Here is a 25,800-nt window from a genome sequence, read left to right as displayed (position 1 = left end):
TGGAACAGAAAGAAGAATGCAGAAATAACCTCACTTATTTGGCCAGCTTAATTTTTACGGAAGTGCAAATCAATTTAATGTAGGAAGGATAGCCTTTTCAGCAAATAGGGTTGGGACAATTGGGCATCCTTTGGCACAGAAATGAACTGTCACCTACTCCTCATGTCTTATACAAAAAAAAGTGAAAAATTTAAATGTCAAACAAAACTATAAAACTTAAAGAAAACAGGAAAAAAATCTTCAGGACATAGACCTTGGTTTGTAATAGTTTTAGACCTGACACTGGAAGCATGGTTAATTAAAGAAGAAATTGCTTAGTTGGGCTTTGTCAAGGCTAAAAACTGTTTCTTTGCTAAGACCCATTAAGGGGTTAAAAAGGACAAGCTACAATTGTGAGAAATTATTTTGTAAGCCACATGTGTGACAAACGTGTTGTCCAGAATATTATAAAGAACTGTGAAACCCAACAATGAAAAGAAAATGACCAAAAGACATGACAGGACATTTCACCAAATAAAATAGTGGCAAATATGTACATGAAAAGATAGTCAGCATCTCTAGTGATTGGAAAAATGCAAAATAAGACCATGATGACATACCACACATTTTTCAGAGAACTTTATTAGTAATAACCCCAAACTGAAAACAACCAAATTATCTCACATTAGATGAATAGATAAATTGTGATTTATCAATACCATGGAGTACTATTCAGCAATAAAAATGAATAAACTATTGATATGTGTATCAACTGGAATAGATCTGAAGGACATCATTCTAAGTGAAAAGGTAATATCAAATAGTTATATGTTATGTGATTGCATTTATGTAACATTCTCACAATGACAAAATTGTGGAATGGAGAACAGGTTAATGGATGCCAGTGTTTAGGGATGGTGGTGGAGCGGAGAGTGGGTGTGACCATAAAGGAAGCACCAGGGAGAACTTTGTGGTGATTGGGACACAGTTCTGTACCTTGATTGTGCTGGTGGGTACAGGAATGTACACATATAATAAGATGACATAGAACTGTAGGCACATGCTGTACTGATGCCAGTGTTCTCGTTTTAATGGTGTACTGTAGATATAAGATGCAATCATTGGGGCAAATTGAACACGATGTACATGGGAACTCTCTGTATAGTCTTTACAACTTCCTTTAAACCTATAATTATTTTAAAGTACAATGTCTAAAAAGTTACATCATGTTTGTTATTGATTTGTCTTATTTGTGTTATCCTGTTTATCTTATATTCTGTTTTTATCTATTTATATTTCTCTTCCATAGCAACTCTCCAGAAAAATTGCATTAGTATGGGACAAAGGTGTATAAAAGAAACTAATAATAAAGTAGATAAGGATTAATAATTATTAATATATTCATTATATACTACAATAAAATTGAACTAATCCACTGTCATCCCATATTTTTTTCTGGTAAACTGAATATTATTCTGTTTAAGAAGCCATTGAGAAAGTACCACTATGAATAGTATAATAAATGATGTATTTACTATAATGTCAAATATATATGGAAACAGTAATTCTACTATTATATTGTTAGTATATAAACTATATATTATAAAAGTAGTAGTAAATGCAGTGTAATTATAGTTTCAGTATATTATAGTATATTAGTAGTACTCTGCATGTAAATATACCTCAAATGAAATAATCCATAATTATGGTTTTGTGTATAGCATTCTACTAATAGTGTTGATCCTTTAGTATGTTTGTAGATATTTAAAAATACATTTAAAAGTCAATATAGTAGCTTTGGTTTTTCAGTGCAGTATAGAATAAGTGTGGAAGTTGCCACTTCATCCTAACGATAAGTTTAAAGCTTAACAAACTGAAATATCAATAATTCTCCTTTGATCCAGTAAGGAAGTGAAGTCACAGGGAAACTACTGTCTTCACAATTGGAGAGACAGACAGGCAGACAAAGAGAATCATAATTCACCAGAGTGAAAAACCATGAGGAAACTCCTTGGGAACTAGTACTGCGATAGCAAAACCTGAAATGTAGTTGACAAATTGCCAGAGGTTCATTATGGACTAGTCTGAGAGTTAAAACTGTAGAGGCGCCTCCTCCCTCCCCCACCATATTTTTATGAGTTTTACCTTTTGGATTTTCACCAGGTTCTTAAAGTGAATATTGGAGAAAAATCTGCTAGGATCCTGGGGAAGACAGGCGATGAGTATGGGGACAGGTAACTATCTTATAGCACACCAGAGCATTCTCTTCTTTTTAACAAGGTCTGCCCTCTGGAAAATGGTTTTATGGGAGCCTAACCTACTGGGGCTTTATCAGAGCCTAACTGATCTAGGGAAAATGAAATCCCCATTTCAGCTTCCTTGAGCTATCCATTCCCACCAAAGTTGGGAAGAGAACAGAAGCACTTGTGAAGTTCACAGGCCAGGGCCACAGGCTCATTAAAAGACTTTAGGACATAATCAGAATTATAGAATGCTTCCTCTCCCTGACCTTTTACTAAAGGCCTTTAGGCCTTTTTACTAGAGTTCCTTGTACCCAGTAAGTACATCATGTCCAGCTTTCAACAGAAGTTACAAGGCACATTTAAAGGACAAAAAAACACAATTTGAAGAGAGAATGCACAACAGAAATAGACCCAGGTATGGCAAGGATATTGGAATTATCAGACTGGGAATTTAAAACAACCATGATTAATATGCTAAGTGCGCTAATGGATAAAGTAGACAGCTTGCAAGGATAGATGAGCAATGTAAGAGGTGGAAATTTTAAGAAACAATCAAAATGAAATGTTAGAGATCAACAACACTGTAGCAATTGAAGAATACCCTTGGTCGGCTTATAAATAGACTAGATACCACAGGAGTAAGACTCTTTGAGCTTGAGGATGTGTCAGTAGAAATTTATAAAACTGAAAAGCACAAAGAAAAGAATCATTGGAAAAAAATGTGGGACAGACCAAGAACTGTGGGACAACTACAAAAGATGGAACATCTATGTAATAGGCATATCACAGAGGAAGAAAAAGAGAATAGAAGCAACAATGAGTGACAGTTTCAAGCAGTGTAAATGCCAGAATAAACAACACCTGCATACATCTTTTTTTTTAAATACATACTTTTAGTCATTGATGGACCTTTATTTATTTTTTTTAATATGTGGCACTGATAATTGAACCCAGGACCTCACACATGCTAGGCAAGCACTCTACCACTGAGCCACAATCCAGCTCCCACAACCCCCTTTTAAAATTAATTAATTAATTAATTAATTAATTTTTGTGGTGCTGGGGATTGAACCCAGGACCTTGTGCATGCGAGGCAGGCACTCTTACCAACTGAACTATATCCCCAGCCCTGTGTACATCATTTTTAAATGAGAAAATGGGAATATAAAGAATCTGAAAAGAAGCTAGGGGAGGAACTAGGAACTAGGACTTCACAGAAATCGTGCAAGCAAGAAAAGACTGGAGTGGTATGTTCAAAGTATTGAGAGAAGTACCCCCACCACACCATTCTAGAATTCTTCACACCATGAAATTATCCTTCAAAAATGAGGGATGACTGTGCAAAACTCAATTCAAAGTAGATCAAAGACTAAGGCATTAGAACAGAGACCCTGTGCATAATTGAAAAAAAAGTAGGCCCAGCACTCCAACTCGTTGGCTTAGGAACTGACTTCCTCAACAAGACTCCTAAAGCACAAGAAATAAAATCAAGAATCAGTAAACAGGATGGAATCAAACTAAAGAGCTTCTTCACAACAAAGGAAACAATCAATAACATGAAGAAAGAGCCTACAGATGGGAAAAAAATCTTTATCGCGTGCACCTCAGAGTATTAAGCTCCAGGATATATAAAGAAAAAAACTTAAAAAAACTCAAAAAAACTTAAAAAACAAATAACCCAATCAATAAATGGTCTAAGGAACTGAGCAGACACTTCACAGAAGAAGATATACAATCAACCAATAAATGTATGAAAAAATGTTCAACATCTCTAGAAATGCAAATCAAAACTACACTAAGATTCATCTCACTCTAGTCTGAATGACAATTACCAAAAATATAAGCAACAATAAATGTAGGTGAGGATGTGGGGAAGAGGGTACACTCATAAATTGTTGGTGGGACTGCAAATTGGTGCAACCATTATGGAAAGCATTATGGTGATTCTTCAGAAGACTTGGAATGGAACCACCATTTGACCCAGCTATCTTTTCGGTTTATACCCAAAGGACTTAAAATCAGCATTACTACAGTAATGCAGCCACATCAATGTTTATAGCAGCTTCACTCACAATAGCTTAACTATGAAACCAATCTAGATGCCCTTCAACAGTTGAATGGATAAAGAAAATGTGGTATATATATATGATAGAATATTACTCAGCCTTAAAGAAGAATGAAATTATGTCATTTGCCAGTAAATGGATAGAACTAGAGAATACATGCTAAGTGAAATAAGACAATCCTGATTAACTAAATGCCTAATGTTCTCTCTAATATGTGGATGCTAATTCATAATAAGTGGGGAGCCTAGGGAAGAATAGAGGTACTTTGGATTAGACAGAGGCAAGTGAAGGGAAGGGAGAGAGTAGAGGGGTAAGAAGGATAGTAGAAGGAATTGGACATTGTTACCCTATGTGCATATAAGACTCCACAACCGGTATAACTCTACATCATGTACAACCAGAGGAATGAGAAGTTATACTCCATCTATGTATGATGTGTCAAAATGCAGTCTACTGTCATGTATAACTAATTAGAATAAATAAAAAATTAAAAAGAACAAAGACTTTATCAGTCAAGTGGTAATTGAGGGATTTTGCAGCCAGTAGATCTTTCAAAAAATATTAAAAGAAGTTCTTTAGAGAGAAGGGAAATTATTTAGGTCAAGAACTCAGATCTACGTAAAGAAAAAAGGAGCACAGGAGAAAGAATTAAATGAAGGTAAAATGAGAACTTTTATTTTTCTTAACTGATCTAACATTATTTGTTCAAAATAATAGCAAGAGTATTCAGGTATGTGTGCTTATTAATTTATATATATACAGTTTTATGTATAAGTGAAATGAATGACAGCAGTGGTACAAGGGATAGGAGGGAGGAAGTAGGATTATTTTGTTATTTTAGATCATACTACTTGTAAAATTTGAAATTGATCTTGAATTTGTTGTAAATGTGCATTGCAAACTTGAGAACAACCACTAAAAAAAAAAAAAAAAGTAAAAAAAGAAGTCTAAATGGTATGCTGAGATAGGAGAAAACATGGCTGGACATGGTGGGGTGTTCCTGTAATCCCAGTGATTTGTGAGGCTGAGGCAGGAGGATTGCAAGTTTGAGGCTAACCTCAGTAGCTTAGCAAAACACTTTCTCAAAATAAAAAATAAAAGTCTAGGGATGTGCTTTAGTGCTAGAGCATTTGCCTTACATGTGCGAGGCCCTGAGTTTGATTCCTAGAACCACAAAATAAATAAGCAGATTAATTAATTAATAAAAGGACTGTAGATGTAGCTCAGTGGCAGAGCACCACTGGAATCAATCCCCAGTATTATAAAAGGAAAAAAAAAAAAGATAAAAAGCAGAAAAAAGATGCTCATTTTAAACCACAAATGTTGAAGTACAAGTAAAAGAAAAATAAGAGAGTGAGGGCATCAAATAGAAAGTAATGAAAAATATTTTTTCAGGTATATAAATAATAATATTTATGTATTGATGATCTAAATATATCAATTACTGTAACCATAATGCCTTACAGGAACAACTTAGAGGAGAAAATAGTTTATTTTGGGCTCACAGTTTCAGAGGTTCGGTCTGTGGTTGGCTGACTCCTTAGTTCTACCATGATTTTTAAGTCCCCATTGACCTAATTCAATTCAAATGATGAATCCACCAATTGGATTAATCTACTGAAGTTATAGCTTTCATAATCTAAATCATTTAACCTTTCGACATTCCTGCATTGCCTACTATGAATTTTATAGGTGAAATTAAAGATCCAAATTGTAACAATCCACTAATATAGTTGGAGACTTTAATACCTTTCTATCAGAAATAGATCCAGCAGGCAGAAAATGAGTAAGAATATGGTAGAATTCAATAGCACTATTAACCAAGTGGACATAATTGACTTCTAGTACTGCTTCTTATAAAACTTGAAAAATACATGTTCTTCTCATGTTCACATAGAACATTCATTAAGATAGACACCATATGTTTGGTTTTAACACACACATGAACAAATTTAATAAATATTATATGATGTCTATTCTCAGATCACAATGGAATTAAACTAAAATTAGTAACAGAAAAATAACTGAAAGGTCCCTAGATACTTGGAGATTAAATAACACACTTCTGTAACACATGAATCAAAGAAGGTATCTTAAAAGAAGTTTAAAAATAATTTGCTAAATAATAATGAAAACACAAGTTATCAAAATTTGTGACATGCAGTAAAAGCAGTTAGGAAGGAAATAAAAGAAGATTGAACTAATGTCAGTAATTTGAGCTTCTACCATAGGAATCTAGAAATAGAAGGGAAGATTGGATCCACAGTAAGCATAAGAAAAGAAATATTAAAAATTGGAGTGGAAATCAATGGAATTGAAAACAAGAGATCAATAGAGAAATTAGCAAAACTAAAAGCTAGTTCTTTAAAAAAATCAGTAAACCTCTAGCCAGGATAATTAAGAAAAAAAGAGATGCCACAAATTTATATCAGAAAGAGGAGACTTCACTTCAAATCCCATATACATTAAAAGGATAATAAAAAATGCAGTGAACAACTAAAGGTTGATAACCATAAATTTGATTACCTATAGGAAATTGAACGAGTTTCTTAAAAAACACAATCTGTCAAAAGTCACACAGGAAGCACAGTCTGAATAAGGGCATATCTATTAAATTGAATCAATAATTAATAACCTTCCAAAACAGAATGCACCAAGCCCAAATGTGTTAACTGTTGAATTCAGCCAAATTTTTGTGGAATAATTTGTGCCAAGCCTCTATAATGTCTTCCAAAGATAGAAATAGAGGAGTACTTTGTAACTCATTCTGTGAGATTGGCATTATCCTAATACCACAACCAGATAAAGATATTGCAAGAAACAAATCCTAAAGACCAGTATCTCTCATGCTCCTAAATGTAAACATTAAAATAATAGAAATTGAATCAAACAATATGCAAAAAGAATCATACAATTTAACTAAGTAGGGTTTGCCATAGTTATGTGAAGTTCAACTTTTGGAAATCAGTAAATTTAATTTAGCATATCAACAGTCTGAGAAGACAAGTTACACAATCATATCACAAATGTAGAAAAAGCATATTTCATAACCTGAGACCCATTCATGATAAAATCTCTTGGCAAACTAGGAAGAGAGGGGGTCTTCTTCACCTCGATAAAAGAACATCTACCATACTTGGAATTACCATTATACTTAATGGTGAAAAATTAGACACATTCTTGTTAAGAGCAAGGAGGTAAGGAGGTCCCCTCCCACAATTCTTTCTCAACACAGTTCTGCAAGCCCTAGCTAATATGGCTAGGCTATAAAAGTGAGTTAATTGGAATGTGATTTGGGAAGGTAGGTTTCTGTCTTTGTTTGCTGATGACATGATTGCCTGTGTAGAAAATCTGAGAAAATCAACAAAAAATCTGGAACCGATTAATATTTATTGCAGGGTCACTGGATACAAGATTAATATACAAAAGTCACTTTCCTATATACCAGGAGTGAATAAGTGGAATTAGAAATTAAAAACACAGTGCCATTTTCATTAGTATTCCCCCAGACTAAATGCTTACATATAAATCTAAACAAATATGTATAGTATCTACATAAGGAAAATTTCAAAACTCTTATGAAAGTGACCAAAGGATTAAGTAAATTGAGAGATACTTGGTCATGGATAGGAAGACTCATTATTGTCAAGGTGTTAGCTCTTCTTGGCTTGATCTGTAAATTCAACACAATCTGATTGAAAATGTCTATCTTGTAGACATTAACAAACTGATTCTAAAGTTTATATGTACTGGCAAAAGACCCAGAATAGCCAACACAATGTTGAAGAACAACCATCAGAGGACTGGCACTTCCTGACTTCAAGACAGTATAAAAGTACAGTAATCAAGATAGTATGGTATTGGCTAAAGAATAGACAACTAGATCAATGGAACAGAATAGAGAGCTCAGGAATAGACCTACATAAATATATTCTACTGATCTTTTACAAAGGAGCAAAGGCAAAGCAATGGAACAAAGATTGTCTTTTCAACAAATGGTGCTGGAACAACTGGATGTCTATGTGTGAAAAAAAATGAATCTGAACACAGGTCTTATACTGTTCTTTCTAACCCAAAATGAATCATAGGGCTAAATTAAAATGCAAAACTGTAAAATTCCTGTAATATAACACGGGAGAAAATCTAGATGACCTTGGGTATGGCAGTGACTTTCTTTAGATACAACATCAAGTCCATTAAAGAAATAATTGGTAAGCTAGGCTTTATTAATATTAAATATTCATGCTTGTCAAAGACACTAGCAAGGGAATGAGAAGACAAATGTAAAAAATAGACTGGGAGAAAAATACTTTAAAAAAATCTGATAAAGGATTGCTATCCAAAATATACAAAGAGCTCTTGTTTTAATTAATTTTAAATTCTAATTGGTTACAAAGAACCCTTAAAACTCAATGATAACAAAATGGACAAACTATAGATATCGCGTTCCCTCTGCCCGCAGAGAGAGACACGACAAACGTCTGAAGCTTTGGAAGTTTATTGTGCACAGTCTTCCTTTCTTTCCCTCTTTTCTATCCCCTTCTCTCTTTTCTGTCTCTCGCTCTCTTTCCCTCTGCTTAACTCTCGCCTGCTCCAGTCGCTCCGCTTCTCCCGCTCGGCTCACACCTGCTTCGGCCGCTCCGCTTCTCCCGCTCGGCTCACGCCTACTTCGCTCGCACTCTTCTTCCTCCTTCTACTCCTACTCTCAGCTTCCCTTCTACTCCCCCATCCATCAAGCTTATGTACACTTCAACCAATCAGGGGAGAGCACACGAGGTAAACGCGCGGACAGCTGCAGGCATAGAATAGGTACACGAGGGGGGCATGCTCTAATCACATCGTTAACTAGCCAATCATTGGAATTCGCTGGTTGTTTACTGTATAGCTGGCCGCTTTTGGCTCAGCGCCAGGCGCCATCTTGACCGTGCCCAAGGCTGGGGGTCCCGGAAACCCCGACAGATGGAAATGGAAAAAAATTCTGAACATGTAGGTCATCATAATGTACAGGTGACAAATAAACATATGAAAAGATGCTCAATATTATATTTCAGTAGGGTTCAGACAGTTAAATAAAATGAGATTACATTACACATCTGTTAGACCCAAACACTGACAATGCCAAATGCTCACAGGAATGTGGAGCCACAGGAACTCCTGTTGAATGCCAGTGGCAATGCCAAGTTGTACAGCCGTTTTGGAAGACTTTGTTTCTTATAAAACTAAACACACTCTTAATATGTGATCCAGCAGTCACTCCTTAATATATACCCAGATGAACTTAAGTCCACACAAAAACCTGCACATAAGTGTTATAACAGTCCTATTCATAATTTTGCCAAAACTTGGAAGCAGCCAAAATATTCCTAATTAGGTAAATAGGTAAATAAACTATAGTACAGCTAGACAGTGGACTGTGAAAAAATAGTAAAGAAATGACCTATCAAGTTCTGAGACATGGAGGAGCCTTTAATGTATATTGCTAAGTAAAAGATGATAATCTAAAAAGACTATGTACCATATGATTTTGACTTCATGACTTTATGCAAAACAAACTATGGAGATAATAAAGATCAGTGATTACTAGATATTGGGTGAAAGGGAGGTGTGAGGGGTAGAATACAAGGGATTTTAGGGCACTGTAACTATTCTGCATGATACTATAATGCATAAAATATCTTTACACATTAGTCTTAACCTATAAAATGTACAAGATTGAACTGATGTAACTATTGACTGCAGGTCAGTAGTTACAGGTGAAAATGATGTGTCATTGTAGGTTTATCAGTTACAACAAATGTACCTTTCTGTGCAGGATGTTCATGGTGGTAGAAGTTGTGCATATTTGGGGTTGGAACTTTGTACTTCTTGTTTAGTTTTGGTGTAAATCTAAAACTGTTCTAAATATAAAGTGTACTTAAAATGAATAAAGTCAATGTAGTAACTACTGTAGTAAAAATACATTGGTGCCTTCATCCAAAACTGTAATTCTCTAGTTGAGGTTGGAATTTTAAGAGATCTAGGTGAAGCGTGTGAGCCAAGTGGCCCAGATAGCTGGCTAGCTAACTATTGCACCTATGGAACTGACCACTGGAACTTCATAGGTGGTTTTTGGTTTGCTTAGTGTTGGGCTCAGGATACATACTCTACCATGCAGTATTTTGAGCTCTTTACATACATTATTTAATGTTCTCAAACTTTTTACAGATAAAGAACCTGAACTTAGAGAGGTTAAGTGTTTTACCTGGAGTCACAAGGGCACTACTGGTTATAGGGCACAGTTTTGAATCCAGATTGGTCCCTGTCCAAAACCATGACTCTTCATCATTATCAGAATTGAATTTTGTGATTATTACATTTATGTTCTTCATCAAATTTTTGTATTTCAGTATCATTATTGATTAAGCTTCCTTCAAAAATAAAATCAAGTGGTACACACCTATAATCCCAAATACTCTAGAAACCGAGACAGGAAGAACACAAATTCGAGTCTCACCTTTGTGAGACTGTCTCAAAATAAAATGGAAAGGGATAGGGATGTAGCTCATGGTAGAGTACTGACCTGGCATGTACCAGCCCCTGGGATTAATCCCTAATACACAAATAAATAGATAACCTGTGATCCTTTATTTATTAATGTAAGTTAAATATGAATAATAACAGTAATGATACAGTAGTAAAGACCCCCACAGTGGCTAATTTGGTTTAGCTATAATTGATTAAATGGCCAAGCTAAGATCTCATGTGATCCTGACTAATCACTGTTCATTACTTGTTTTCTAAATACCTTGATGCTTTCAAACTGTACCATTTTAAAGACAAATATATTTAAATTATGATTATATTTATTGATAAAAAATAAGAGACTTAAATACACACCATTACCATTTTTATTGTATGAACCTCTGCAATTCTATGTCATCTAGTTGAAAATGCTATTCTAAATTTCTTTGTTTAATCATTTCAAACTACATGTACTGTAATTTGCTTAATTAGTTCCCTATTGTTTGACTCTTAGATTGTTTTTCCGTGTTTTTCTGTCTGATTAATATTCTTAGAGATAAATCTGCTATGATGATTTATTGTGTATACTTATCCAAAGTTGGAAATCATAGGTCAAATATCACATATGTGTGTAACCTCTCCAGAAATATTGTACTGATTCACTCTTTTATTATTAGGGTATTAAAGGATATTTCTTTGCATCTTTTCCAATAGCATCTGTCATTTACTAGGTGAAAATTTGGATTTCATTATTAGGTTGCATTTTAATTGTTAATGAGAATATAGTTTTTCAAATGTTTATTAGCTGTGTTTTTAACTTTATTTTTTACTTGTTCTTTTTAGTTATACATGACAATAGAATATTTTTTGACATATCATAAATACATGGAGTAGAACTTCCCATTCTTGTGGTTGTACATGATGTGGAATTATAGTTTTTTTTTTTTTTGTTTGTTTGTTTTTTTTGCTGCGGTGCTGGGGATCGAACCCAGGGACTTGTGCTTGCAACACAAGTACTCTACCGACTGAGCTATCTCCCCAGCTCCTATTATAGTTGTTTTATATTCATATATGAACACAGGAAAGTTTTGTCTGATTCATTCTACTATCTTTCCTATTCCCATCCCCCTCACTTCCTAGCTATGTTTTTTTTTTTTTTTTTTTTTTTTAATGAGATGCCTGTTGCATGTCATTTTTCCATAGAGGTCTTAAGGAGCTCTCATTATATACGAAATGTATGAAACTTTTTCTTGAATGCAGAAGTTATTTATCTCATTTTTTTAATATGAAAAAAATGCTTACATTGTTCATTACAGAAAAATCAAAGAATGTACAGCTTAAATGAAAAAGATACAATTTACCCATAACCCTGCAACCTACGATTATTTTTACATACTCCTGCTTTCTTTTTGCTGTGCATATACACATATGAAGGTCCCATTAGCCTGTGTTTTCAAATCATGTCATAATGACATCAACACTAAATTATAATGACTTGGTACTCTTGGCTGTAAACATACCTAGTGAGACCTCCTTCTCTGCCATTCTCTTCCCAGAAGTATTTCTGAGAGTCTTTATGGTCATGTGAGTTGAAGAACGACTGTACATCTACTGGAAGCTCCTGTTCTTCTGCCAGTTTTCCATTCCTCTAGGAGTTCCCTGATGGTCCCATGTCTGAATTAAATACTCTTCTTTGTTCAGTTGTACCAGTAGTTCTACAGCACAGCACCTGTTAAACTGTTTTAATTGCCTCTCTCCCTTGGTAAACTTCTAATTTTCTATAGGGCAGAGACCATAAATGGTGTGTTAATGCTTCCTCCCCCCATATATCAAGTAGTGTCTGCATGTAACAGGCATTCAGTAAATATATTGAATTGGTTTGTTGAGTTTGAATATCTGATTGGGGACTTAGATGTCTACACATCAGTTTGCTTTTATGTGTGATGTTCAATTTTTTTCTGTTATCTGTTCATTATTTCTCCTTGTGATTTGCTTTTAGTGCTATTTGATTAGTTCTTTTTAATAACTAGAAAGAGAATGTTTTATATCCTTTGTGTTTTTGCATCACATCAAAGTTTGGTTTTCCATGTTAGTATTTCTAGGGAATCCCACTTTCGCATTGTTAAAGTATGTAAGAGTAGATTGTACAAACACCCCTGAATTGTCTCTTCTGGCAATCTAAATCTTCAAATGTTATAAAGAAAACAGTTTTTCAGCCTTTGCTACTTAACACATTTTAATTATTATTTGTTTATAATAGTCTGTATGACTCTGGTTATTTTGTTAATACATTGGCATTTGGCACAAGAATATGTTGTTTATCATAGTGCCCATAATATTTTGGTCAATGTAAGCATTTTACCAACCCCAGGCTGCTTATGGTATGAATTATAGTATCAAATACATCATTTTGGATCCATTCCCTATGCAGAATTGTGTTGTATGCCTTGCTTCATCCATTAAGTTTGTGTGTCTCTGAGGACGACACAAAGGAAGTTAGTGTCAGGATGTACTTTGTACTTTTTAGTACACTCTGCACTGATTCATTAGTACACACCCACAATGAGACACTTGAGATGGTGTGCTGAAAAGTTATATTGAGAGAAAGGGCAGTGTTTTAGTTAGTTTTTGCATCGCTGCAATCAAAATTCCTGAAAAGATCAACTTTAGGGGAGGAGTTTATTTTGGCTTATGTTATCAGAGGCCTCATTCCTTAGATGGCTGACCCCATTGCCCTGGGCCCAAGGTGAGGCAGCACACCACAGGGGAGGGGGTTATGGGAGGGAGGCTGTGGCAAAGGGAAGCTGCTATCCTCATGACAACAAAGAAGCAAGTGGGGAGCCAGGAAGGGGCCACAGGGAAGATGTATCCCTCCAGGGCACACACCCAGCAACCTATCTCCTTTAGTTATGCCCCACGTGTCCATAGTTACCACCCAGTCAGACCATTCAAAGTAGGATGGACTGATTAGGTTATAGCTCTCATTATACCTGTGAATATTCCTGCATTGACACAGGAGATTTTGGGGGACACCTCATATCCAAAACATAAGAGCAAATTGGGTAGATAGAAGTCCCTACCACCCCCTTTTTTTTGGTACTGGGGATTTGACCTAGGAGTGTTTTACCACTTAGCTACATCCCCATACCTTTTTTTGATTTGTTTTGAGACAGGATCTTACTGAGTTGCTCAGGACCTCACTAAGTTGCTGAGGCTGGCCTTGAAATTGTGATCCTTCCGTCTCAGCCTCCCAAACCCCTGGGATTACAGATGTATGCCACTGTGCCTGGCTAGAAGTTCTGTTTAAAGATTCCCATGGAGCTTCAGTCATTGTGAATGTGGGGAAAGTGACAGGGCAGATACATGAAGAAGTTTGAAATACTATGGTAGGATGAGCGGGGAGAGTCCTTTTGATCAAAGCTTTAAGAATGATCTCAAGGGATAGTTTATCATAGTGCCAGTTAGTGCATATAATGTTAATAACAACAAACTAATTCATAAATACTGTTGAAAGGAATGTACCATATTTGTAGGTTTTATGTATAGATCAAAGTAGTCTTTGATTATATTTAAGAATAATTAATAAATAAGTTATATTATCTTCTCTAACATTTTTAGGACTAGGGCTAAAAAGAAAATTTTACATTAGGATAACCAAATTAATTGGGAAGTAAAGGAACTAGTTTCACTTCACTTTCTGTGACTTGGGTTATATAATCTCAGGGTTAGAAAAGACTTTAAGGTCATAATGAATCCAGTGGTCCATTTACAATGCATCATTAAATGTCTCTTTTTCCAGACATGGTGGTGCATGCTGGTACTCTCAGCTATTCAGGATGCTGAGGCATCCTATTTTTAAAAAAGAGCTGGGAATATAGCTCAGTGGAGTGTAGCATAGAGTATCCCTGGGTTTGATCCCCCATACCTTTAAGAAAAAAAATCATCATTTTAATACTGCCCTGTGGAAGGCATTGTATTAGACTCTGGGAATATTTTGCTATGTAAGATAAGGTTCTTCTCTTTGGTGTATCTGGAAAGATACTGGTAGTGCATACATAAATTCTGAATCAGCATGGAAGCATTTATAAAGAAGCATAAATGAAGTCAGCTTCTTAATGTTGCAGTTGTTCATTTTACACAGTTAACACTCTTTGAAAGTCCTTTTCTTCTCGAGACAAATATGGCTTCCTTTGTTTTATTATTGCCCCTTCTCCAATGGCTGTCTATCTTTTGGTTATTTCAAGATGTATTTTGTTCCTGGCTTTTTTTTTTTTTCTTTTTTTAAAATAGGACCTCACTAAGTTGCTGAGGCTGACTTTGAACTTGTGATCCCTCTGCCTCAGCCTCCTGTGGTGCTCGGTCGATGTCTTTCTGGTTAGTATTGTTTTTATGTTTAAGATTTTTTTAATCTTGTTAAAATCAGCCTGTTTCCATCTGTTGGAATATCTTTGGATTTTTCTTTTGTATTTTTCCCTAGAGGTTACTGAATTATCTAAGTTTCTCCTCATTTACTTAATTTTTCTATCTACTTAACACTATTTATTCCCAAACCTTCTGGTAGAGTTTTAAAAATCTCTGAAATACAAACTCTGCACATAATCCATCAGATCCTGCTTTCCTCAAATTCTCTTCTGGATGCCTCCTTCATTGTTCTGTTCAGTTTTTTAGTTGGGTTTGCTTTCTTGATTGACTCCCTACAGAGTGGTTTTAACTCTTCACTTTCCATTCACGATTCTTTCTATGGGATGTGTTTTTCCCCTCTTCCTTCTTTTTCTCTAGAGGTTTATAGGATTTCTTTGTCTCTAGTGTTCTAAAATTTCACAATGATATATGTTAGTGTGAGACTCTCTTTCATTTGTTGAACTGGGCATTATGAACCTTCTTCAGTTTGAGTAACAATCCACATATTTTGTTAGGGGACCTAATACATGTCACTCTCTGTATGTTTTATCTTTTGGACAAATTGGTTTTCTTGGAAAAGAACCTTACAACTTCCTGTCCAGGAAGTTAGTATGAGACCAGATGCATTCTGGGAGTTGAGTAGTGGAAGGGGCACTAATATTCTGTTCACTTGGTGAGAGGTTTTCACTTATGCCCATTTCCAACACCTCTTTTCAGTCCTACTTTGAAGTACCTGTCACAGTACACATCTTCAGAGGATGAACCTTTAGTCTTTTGCCAAGGTGAAAAAGGGTAGCTTGCCTGGCAGGCTGTGAAGTGGTATATGGTGTGTAGACTTCTTTTAAATCTTTCTGTTTTCAGCAGTTACCTGTTACCTCTTTTTTCTGGGGTTCTACAGCAAGAATTGGCTTGGCTTTTTGTTGGTTTTTATCTCTGTGGACACTTACAGTTTATTATCTGTCTTCTAAAATTTCCAACTTTTTTCATCTCTAGTCCTGATTATTTTTATAGTCATTGTTTCATATCTGTAAAAATTATTGTTAATTAATGGAATTTTGAGAGGGCTCAGTGATCCATACTTAAAAGAATATTAAAGTTCACACATAGTGTAACCCAGCTTCCTGGCATTCATAATTTTGATCAACATGTCTTTTTGACCTTTTCCAAGTCATTAATAAATTTGTTTATTGAACATAATATGATTGAGTCCTGTTGGTGACATATAACTAAAATAATCATTTTAGATAGACCCAGTACTCTCTAGGTACCAGTAGGTGTGTTTAACCCATTTTTATTGCATGTTTCAAATTAAAACTCAGGCATCCCGAATTATTTGCAAGTTTAAAGTTTATACCCATTTTCATTTTTTAAAATTTGCTTATGTATTTATTTTCTCCCTTAGATTACTGAATCCTTGAGGCAGATATTGATTTCTTATTGATATTTGCATTTTATTTTTAAAAATTTTTATTTATTTATTTTTATTGTTTGTTCTGTTTAGTTATACATGACAGCAGAATGGCAGAATGCATTTTGATTATTTGTACACAAATGGGGTACAACTTTTCATTTCTTTGGTTGTACATGATGTAAGAGTCACACCATTTGCGTTATACCCATTTTCTTAATACCCTTTTAAAAATGTATCATTGTTTTTCCTTAGTGTGATTTCCCTCTAGTTTATTGTTCACACTCAGAAGTATCCAGATGAACCCAAACTGTAGATACAGAAATGCATTGAACATGTAAGTAGCAAATGAATCATGTTCTACCTCTTTTCCTGTAGTGTCTTCTTTTCCTTTTCTTCCTCACTTAATTGTTGTATTCTCTTAGAAACCTCCTTTGCCTTTCTCTATATCTGATCTAAATATCTTTTGCTTGTGTTCTTTTAGTGCCTTGAACTTATCTCTCATAGCATTGATCCATATTGCACAGTAGTTTTTGATCTTATTTCTGTGGCTTTTCCACTGGACCTTCAAATTGCTCAAATGACCAAGCATGCGTTTTGAGTAATTGTGAAAGGAACAGGAAGAGACAATATATGTGTTTGAAAATTTCAAATAATCTGTGAGTCTGTACTACACCTGCAGCGTCAGAGCAAGAGGGTATTATGAACTGAAAACTGTCAAAACTTTACTCTTGTTCCCATGTTCACCATCTCTCACAGAGCACACCTGTAGATTGTTGGCAGGTACTTTGTTGCAGTCACTGAAATTGTCAATTTGAGAATGAATGTTTTGCCTTTGTGTTTCATATGAGCTTTGAAATATTTGGGAATTTTTCAGAACATGAACACATTGTGTTCGTATACTAAATAAATTCTCTAGGTCACATTAAAATACTGTTAAATTTTAATCAATACCAGAAGTTAGGCTCCATCTGCTACAAAAGTACAAACTCATTAAAAAACATTTTAAAATAATAGTGTTTAAAACTTCCTTGCTCTTGAGACATTTTGTTTTTACTTGGGATCAGGCTCCTTTTGATATTGTGTTGATGGGCTTGAGTATGTTGCCCTCATGTCCATTATCATTATGAGTGGTGAGTCTCTATTAACTGACTGCGCCAATTCTGAAAAGAGAACTAAGTGGATATATTTGCTGCTTTTTAGGGACTCATTTCAGTTTTCAGGCACTATAAACTGATTCAAGCATATTTATAGAGCACCTTCAGGACAAGAATTAAAATATTAAACCTGGCTATGAATGGACAGTGAAATATATAGCAGCCTTAGAGTATTAGGTTTTTCTCCAAATGAAAACAGAGATCTAAAGCTAAATACATTAGACTGTACTTTTAATTGAATTAATTTTCATCTAAATTTAATAGTGTCAAGTCATCATCTCAAGTGAACTTCAGAATTCAAATCAGAGAAATAGAATAAATGTATTCATTATGAAATTGACTGGCATGAGCTGAACTTGGGCCTATAAACCAGAACTTTAGCATTTTAACCTGTCTTTAGCATAATCTCTTTACGGCCTTGGGCAAGTTCTTCATAAAAACAGAAAACAGACAATCAAAATGAGAATGACAAAGGTGTAGAAATCTAGCTTTTAAAGCGTTTGGATCTGAGAAGAGCCTCCTAAGTGGTTGTTTTCCCTAGCTCTTTAGCAATTCTGTTTTAAATCCAGTATTTCTGTCTTTTATATTCTGGCTTTTGCTATATTTATATCCAGTCTCCTTACAAAGACACACCATGTCCTTTGGAATCAGATTTTGTGAAGTAATAGATGTATAGGCCTAGGATTTGAAAAATTACACAAAGTAAAACTCTTTTTCATATATAAAAAAACATTTCTGTGATAGATTTATTGTTCACTAAATCATTAACGTCACACCCTAGTGATATCATTTAGGAATGGCTAACATTTATTGACATTTGTCTCATAAGAATATAAGAGATTTTAAATTCATTTTTGTGCTTGAAATAATTATACTGTGGATTATTTTTTGGAGAATAACTATATTTTGTATTTCTCTAGGGTAGGACTAGATTCAGTTATTTGTCCCATAATCCAGTGGTTTGACCAGGTGACTTTTGGAGGGAAGTAGATAAGCTTTTTCTTTTTTATATTTTTTATTTAGAACTGTTTTAGGGTTTACAGAAAAATTGAGAGAAAGGTATAGCATTCTCCCTGTTCCCACAGTGCTCACACATGCATTGCTTTTCTCATTATCAAAATTCCTCACCAGAGTAATATATTTGTTGCAGTTGATAAAACTGTGTTCGTATTGGCATATCATTATCACCCAAAGTCCTGTTAAATTAAGTTTAACCTGAGAATGCCTCTGAACTTATGTAAGGAACTGCAACCTTGCTTAGTACATAGGCTGACTGAAAAACAAATTTAGTAGTATACTGTGTCAGTCAGCTTTTTTCACTGTCACAGAATAGATGAGATAATCAACTTAAAAGGAGGAAAAGTTTATTTGTAGCTCATGGTTTGAGAGCTTTCAGTCCATGGACATTTGACTCAGTTGCTTTGAGGCTGTGGCAACATAATACATCATGGCCAAACGGTGTGTGGCATCCAGGAAACAAAAAGATAGAGACAGTGTTACTGGAGGTTGACTATGGAGGGATCTTTGGTCCCTGGGTGTAATTTCCTAATGATTAGGGCAATTAACCCAGTGCAGAACAGAAGTATAGCAAGGCAGGGATGATAATTAAAGCAGGTTTATCGTAAGGTGAGGGAGAGGCAAGAGGAAGTGAGATACCCCAGTAAGAGGGGTGGACAGATTGGCCAGGACTAAAATATGCCTAAATGATTAGGCTTTGGGCTTTTGTTAGGATAAGGAGTGAGAATGTACAGTAGCATGAAACCTTGGAGTGGCAGGTAGCCACACCTCTTCAGGCCCAGTGTTTGTGCTCCTGCACTGTCTTCCCATTTGGGGGGAGGTCGCATGCCTGCCCTGTGTGAATACTGGAGATGTGCGCCTGTGCACTTGGGTTACTTTGCCCTTTCTGGCCTACTGCTACTAGCAGAAGGTCAGCTGACCCCTAGAGCAGCTTGTGGGCACATATGCGACCTTAGGAACATGTGTGCCTATGTAAATCTACAAAGTGTGATGGCTCCCTTTGGCAGAATGTGAGGGGAGGGAGACTAGTGGTGCCTTTGAGTGACTCTCAGGAGTCTTCCCAGATTCCTAAGATAAAATTCTTCCATAGCCCCACTCATGCAGGTGGAGAGGGGAATTTATATTCTTATGGCATTGCATGGAGAGTATTGAACCCTTTAGCAGAAGTCTTCTTTCTCCTTTCCCCCTCTGCCATATCTGCTCCTCTCTAGCTAGCTGCCTACTCTTAACATATGGTACAAGGTCCCAGTATCCCCTTCCAGGGCATCTCCCAGTGACCTAAACTTCCTTCCTTTTAGTAGGCCCCACCTACCAAAAATTCTACCAACAGCACCATGGACTGGGGACTAGGCCTTCAACACGTGGGCCCTTGGGGGACAGTCAAGATCCAAACTATACATGTTTTTATAACAAATGTCTGAGTGTCAGCTAGTTACACAACAGTCACCGGTGACTAACTGATCAGACCATGTTCAAATAAGACAGATGCTGAATTGTAACCATTTGAGTTGTCTCTGTACCTTATATCCTTTTTCTGCCATACATGCAGCCTAACAATGTTGCTGGGTAGAGTTCTCTGAACCTGTTCTGGTTCTGAGGGCTACCTGATTTGTGAAGCATTCCTTCTGCAGGTAAACTCCACTTTTTTTTGGTCTAAAATTTGTCTAAAATTTGAACAGTCCTTAGTTTATGTTAGAGTTCATTCCTGGTGTTGTCCACATTCTATGTGTTTGGATAAGTGTATAGTGAATTGTTCACCATTACAGTATCATTCAGAGTATTTTCACTATCCTGAAAATCTGTGTACTCTGTTCAATCCCCCTGCCCTTCCTCTTGCAATATCTGGTAATCATTGATCTTTATATTCTTAACTATAGTTTTGCTATTTTCAGAATGTCATATAGTTGTAACCTTACAGATAACCTTTTCAGATTGCCTTCCTTCACTAACTAATATGCATTTAACGTTTCTCTATGTATTTTCATGGTTTGATAACCTATTTCTTTTTAGTGCTTCATGGTATGCTGTTGTTTAGATATATCACAGTTAATGTATCAGTTCATCTACTAAAGGACATCTTGGTTGCTTCCAGGTTTGTGTGTTGATGATAAAGCTGCTATAAACATCCATGTGTAGAATTTTGTGTGGACATGTTTTCAGTTCCTTTGAGTAGACACCAGGAAGGGTAATTGTTGGATCATATATGGTGAGAGTGTTTAGTTTTGTAAGAAACTGCCAAACTGTCTCCTACTAGCAATGTATGAGAGTTCCTGTGGTTCTGTTTCCTCATTATCATTTCTGCTGTCTGTGTTCTGAACTTTAGCCATTCTGATCAATGTGTAGTGGTATCTCATTGTTTTAATTTGCACTTCCCTGGTGACATATAATGTTGAACATCTTTTCATACACTTATGTGCCTCCCATTTATCTTCTTTGATAAGGTATCTATTAGTCTTTGGCACAATTTAAAAAGGAAATTTAAAAAATTGTTCTCCTCCTCTTCCTCCTTCCTGAGGAACCCAGAGATTCATGTGCCCTGGGCAAATTCTCTACCCTGAGCCACATCCCCAGTCCTAAATAAAAAGTTTAATTGACATATAATAATTTAAAATACTTATAGGTTACAATGTGATATTTCAATGTGATATTTAGTATATGATATCTAATTAGACCAGGGTAATTGTTGTAACCATTATCTTTTAATGTTGGTCATTCACAAAATCCTCCCTATTGGCTATTTTGGAATATATAATTATTTGTTGAAAACTGTAGTTACTCTATCATGGTTTAGAACATTGGAAGTTTTCCCACCTGTATGATCTAAATTGCAAGTGTATCTAGTCTTGTTGCAGTATCCCAGGGAAAGGTCCCCATTATCTTTATTCTACCTTTTCTCTTTTCAAAGTTCTTTTTTAATTTAAAATATATTTTATTTCATATAACTTTTTGTTTAAAAATGTTTTGCATACCATAGTTTTGCCACCTCAGGCAGGGGATTTGAACCACGGTCCTTGCGCATTCTAGGCGAGAGCTCTCCAAAAGGAGCTATTTCTTCAGCTCCCTCCTCAGCTTTCTTTTGCTGACTTTTATGTAACATTCTTTTATCTTTTTGCTTTCAATCTACTTGTGTCCATAGATTTAGAGTGGCCTGTAGATTATATACAATTGTATTTTTTTAGATTTAATTCTGTTATTCAAGCTTTTTGTTTTGATTGGCATTTTAATAATACATTTATAATCAAATTTCTAAAAGTGAAAAAAATAAAAATAAAATGGAAAAAAAGAAGTTTTTCCACCTAATCACATGCACCCCCTCTACCTGTTCACCATCTTCTCTCCACTGTTCCTATCTTTCCCCACTACCCACTCTGGTAACCACACTATTCTACACTCTGCTTCTATGAGATCAACATTTTTAACTTCTAAATATAGGTGAGGATATGCAGTATTTGTCTTTCTTTGTTTTACTTACTTCACTTAACATACTGTCTTCCAGTTCTACCTATGTTTGGACCCATTTTTAAATCAGGTTGGGTGTGTTTATATGGGTCTCTTTCTGAGCTTTCTATCCTGGTGTGAAATCTATTCTGTTTATCTGTTCTTTGTGTGCATGTGTATGTATATGTATGTGGTGCTGGGACTGAACCCAGAGCCTTGTGTATGTTAGGCAAGTGCTTGACTATTTTAGGTATGTCCCTAAACTTTTTGTTTATTTTCTAGCCGATATCAGTGTCTTGCTTATCATAACTTTGTAGGAAGTCTTGGAGTTGGGTAATGTCAGTACTCTTAATTTTGTTCTTCTCCTTCAATATTGTGTTGACTATTCTATGTCTTTTTACATCTCTGTATAACTTTTGAATCAGTTTGTTGATATCTATAGCAAAAGCATTTAAAATTTCTATCTTTTCTGATCCTAACATTAGTCTGTCAAAGAAAAGCTTTGCCAACCATATTTTATTGCCCTTTGAAGAACTGGAACAATGTAGGAATGGTTAACCTTTGAATTTTGAGTAAATTATATTTTGAATCTGTTTTAGCAATACCAAAATGCTTTTCTTTTCTAATATTATGATTCATAATATATTCATAACATTTCTTGGAAGATGAGTTATTCAGGTAGCATTTGCTGTATTTTTAGCCATTATCACAGTGACAAAATGTGATCCTTAAAAAAAATCATCATGAATATTGTTCAAGTTACTAAGTATTCACAGGTATAAATCGAGTTTTACATGGGGCATCACACATGATACAAGATTATGTTAGATTATAGAAACTATACATAGTTGCATTCAGCAGGTTATGGTTGTATTAAGTTTAAGTAGAGGGGAGAACACATGGGCTTTATTATGAGAGTTCTTATGGCACATGAATGTTTTAATAATGTTGTAGATTTAATCTAATTTATAACTAATTCCCTGGATTAATATTAGAATGAACACAAACTAAATGTGTTTGTTGCCATTTTAAAACCCGGAATTAAAGGTTGTTTTTTGTATAATTTTCCAAATAAAGATTTTAAATGTTGATTTTCTTCTAACTACATTTAAAATATATTTAAAAAAAGCAGAAAGCAAAGGTGAAGTACAAAAAATTAGTGAATTTCTTTTATGATGAATTTATTTCATTATTATCACTGAATAAAACTAGGTTTTTGAGGTTCTCTGTTTTAATAAGCCATCATAGTATTTTGTTTTCAAGTAGGTTTTATGGTAAAAATATCACCATAAATAGATGACATTTTTGAGTAGCCAGTCATCAGGTTTTTTAAATTGTTATTTTGTAGATTTTGTTAAACTTGCCTCAAAGTATATTTTCTTTGAGTAATGTTTAGAATGGGAGTCTGATTGTAACCAGAAAAACAAGCCTTTCAAAACCAAGTGCCTTACTATTGTGACCGCATAAACAATATATGCTTTTATTATTCATAGAGTGAATAACACCTTAAATTTTATTTTTCATTTTATTCAGCATTTGCTTATTTTAAATAAAATTGTACACTTTAAAATATACTTACTTTTTGGAAAGGAACATAATCAAGTAATGACTTAGGTATATTCCCTTAGTAGTATATCTCTTGTGTTTTTGTTCAGCTGTTGGAGTCCCCCATGACCTTGGGTGCTTTTTCTGTGGGGTGACTGATGGTTCCCGATGCTCTGCATTTTCTGGTAGCTTGCCTGTTGCCTGCCTCTGGGTTCATCATTCCCCTTATGCTGACTTAGGCAGTATTTCCTCAGTCTCTTATCTTGGGGCTTTGATGCATATGTTCTGAAGGTGGCCACAGTGACTTTGGGTAGCAGCAGATGGTAAACCTTCAGGCTGCCACCGGCTATACTGGTGGTAAGTTGGAAAGTTAACGTTTGATGAAGAATCAGTAGTGCATATGAAAGAGCTTTGACTGCTGAAATATCTTTTAATTAAAAAATTAGCATACTAAAACCTTTGCAAATGTCTGGGCATATAAAGAAAATTAAACTTAGTTGTTTTCTTATAAAGTAGTCATACCCCCTTAGTTTTTATGTTACTTGCTTTTCCTAACTTAGTTCTTTTTCCTCTGTCTCTACCCCTCTTTGGCAGTAGTTGAGACAGCTAAGGTAAGTAGATAAACTGCAATAGGGGGTGTTTTTAGGATAAATGCAGTTTACACAGTTGTTTGGATAAACATTTAAAGTATACTTCAAATTATGGTATTTGCGGTTTTAATTACTAAAAAGAAATGTAGATTTTTGAAGATTACCTCCATACAGTACTCGTAGATTTGGTCTGTTGTCGTCTACATTGGAGATATACCTGGATTAGATAGAAGCCTGAAGAACTCATCCTGCCTCACAGAGCTATTTCACTTTGTTCTGAATTAGTTGGTGTGTCTTGACTTTGCCATTCACAATTCCTTTTTTGCAATGTTTGTTCACTTTAGATAATGTGCTGTGTTGGATGTTCTGGCACAAATAAAATGCTGGGAAGGCTCCAAAAGATTTTTTTTTTTTTTTGGTCCTCTTAAATCTTAGAGGTACACTTTATGCTTTTCATTACTGAAAGAAATACTAGGTAACAGTAGGTTGAACTTATAAGTTGAGTTATAAGTGTCCATGTCAAATTTTACCCTTCAAACTTTACTTTGCACCAATGAAACTTTTGTGAAACCAAGAACAGATTGGTTTTATGGCATTACACGAGAGAAGTGTCTCTACACAGTCTGTTCATGCTGATGCTTTTGACGCTGCAACTTGTGATGGACAAAAGCTGTGGGTGCAGCATCTTGTGCTTTTGGAGTGGTTGGGCAAGGGTACAGGGAACATCACTAGCATTCTGAGGCCAAAGACAGAACGCCAGAGCCCCAGTTGGGGGAGAATTATTAGTATTAAAGGTCACCTAATACCCTTCGTGTTTTCTGGTAGTTGAATTTTTATGAGATGCCTTATGACAGTAAGGTGTAGAATTAGCAGTAGGGACACATTTCGAATATCATACGGATACCAAATGAGATGGGTTCCTAGCGGAAAACAGGGATAACATTTGATTATCATCATATGGTATTCGGGAATGAAAGCAAAGTTTTAGTGCTCTAGGTTTGTTGTTCAAAAGCATTTCTACAGAAGGACATCTTTACCAGCTAGTCTAATGTTATTGCTGTGAGGTTAATTAAAAACTCATCTAATCCTAATCAAGTGTGGACCATTTTTAAAAGAGAGTACAGTAAGTACAATCTTTTTCATCTCAAATTATGTTAAAAAAACTGTTATTTGCAAAATTAAGCTTGTAAATTTTTTGTGACTTATTGACTGTGTCAATTCCATCCTTTTGGAGATGCTTATTTTTGTGTGAATAATTAAGCAGTTTAACTTGCACAGTGGAAGTTTCATTCACATTAATCCAACAAACATGAATTGTACTGTGATACCACTGAGGGACAGACTGTGTTTGTTCACTATGACCATCCATGTAGGCTTAAATATTCTTTTAATTTTATTATTTGTTCTGGAGTTCTGTGAACTACTACCAAAATAGAGACCAATGTTCCCTCAAAT

General features: G+C 35.2%; 1 protein-coding gene across 7 annotated transcripts in view; it reads left to right on the top strand.

Moving 5' to 3' along the window:
* The window catches only part of Rps6kc1 (ribosomal protein S6 kinase C1), a 214,870-nt gene that overhangs the window by 139,735 nt on the left and 49,335 nt on the right, over nucleotides 1-25,800 (top strand). Inside the window, exon 1 of one of the 7 annotated variants that reach the window (XM_047520355.1) lies at nucleotides 2,143-2,213. The exons of the other annotated variants lie outside the window; for them this stretch is intronic. The gene's annotated coding sequence lies outside the window, so the exon portion shown is untranslated. Of the gene's footprint in view, nucleotides 1-2,142; nucleotides 2,214-25,800 lie in introns of those variants that run through there. 7 annotated transcript variants of the gene reach the window in all.

Source organism: Sciurus carolinensis, chromosome 12, assembly GCF_902686445.1.
Source record: "Sciurus carolinensis chromosome 12, mSciCar1.2, whole genome shotgun sequence".
NCBI lineage: Eukaryota > Metazoa > Chordata > Mammalia > Rodentia > Sciuridae > Sciurus > Sciurus carolinensis.
This window is presented reverse-complemented; position numbering and strand designations above follow the sequence as displayed.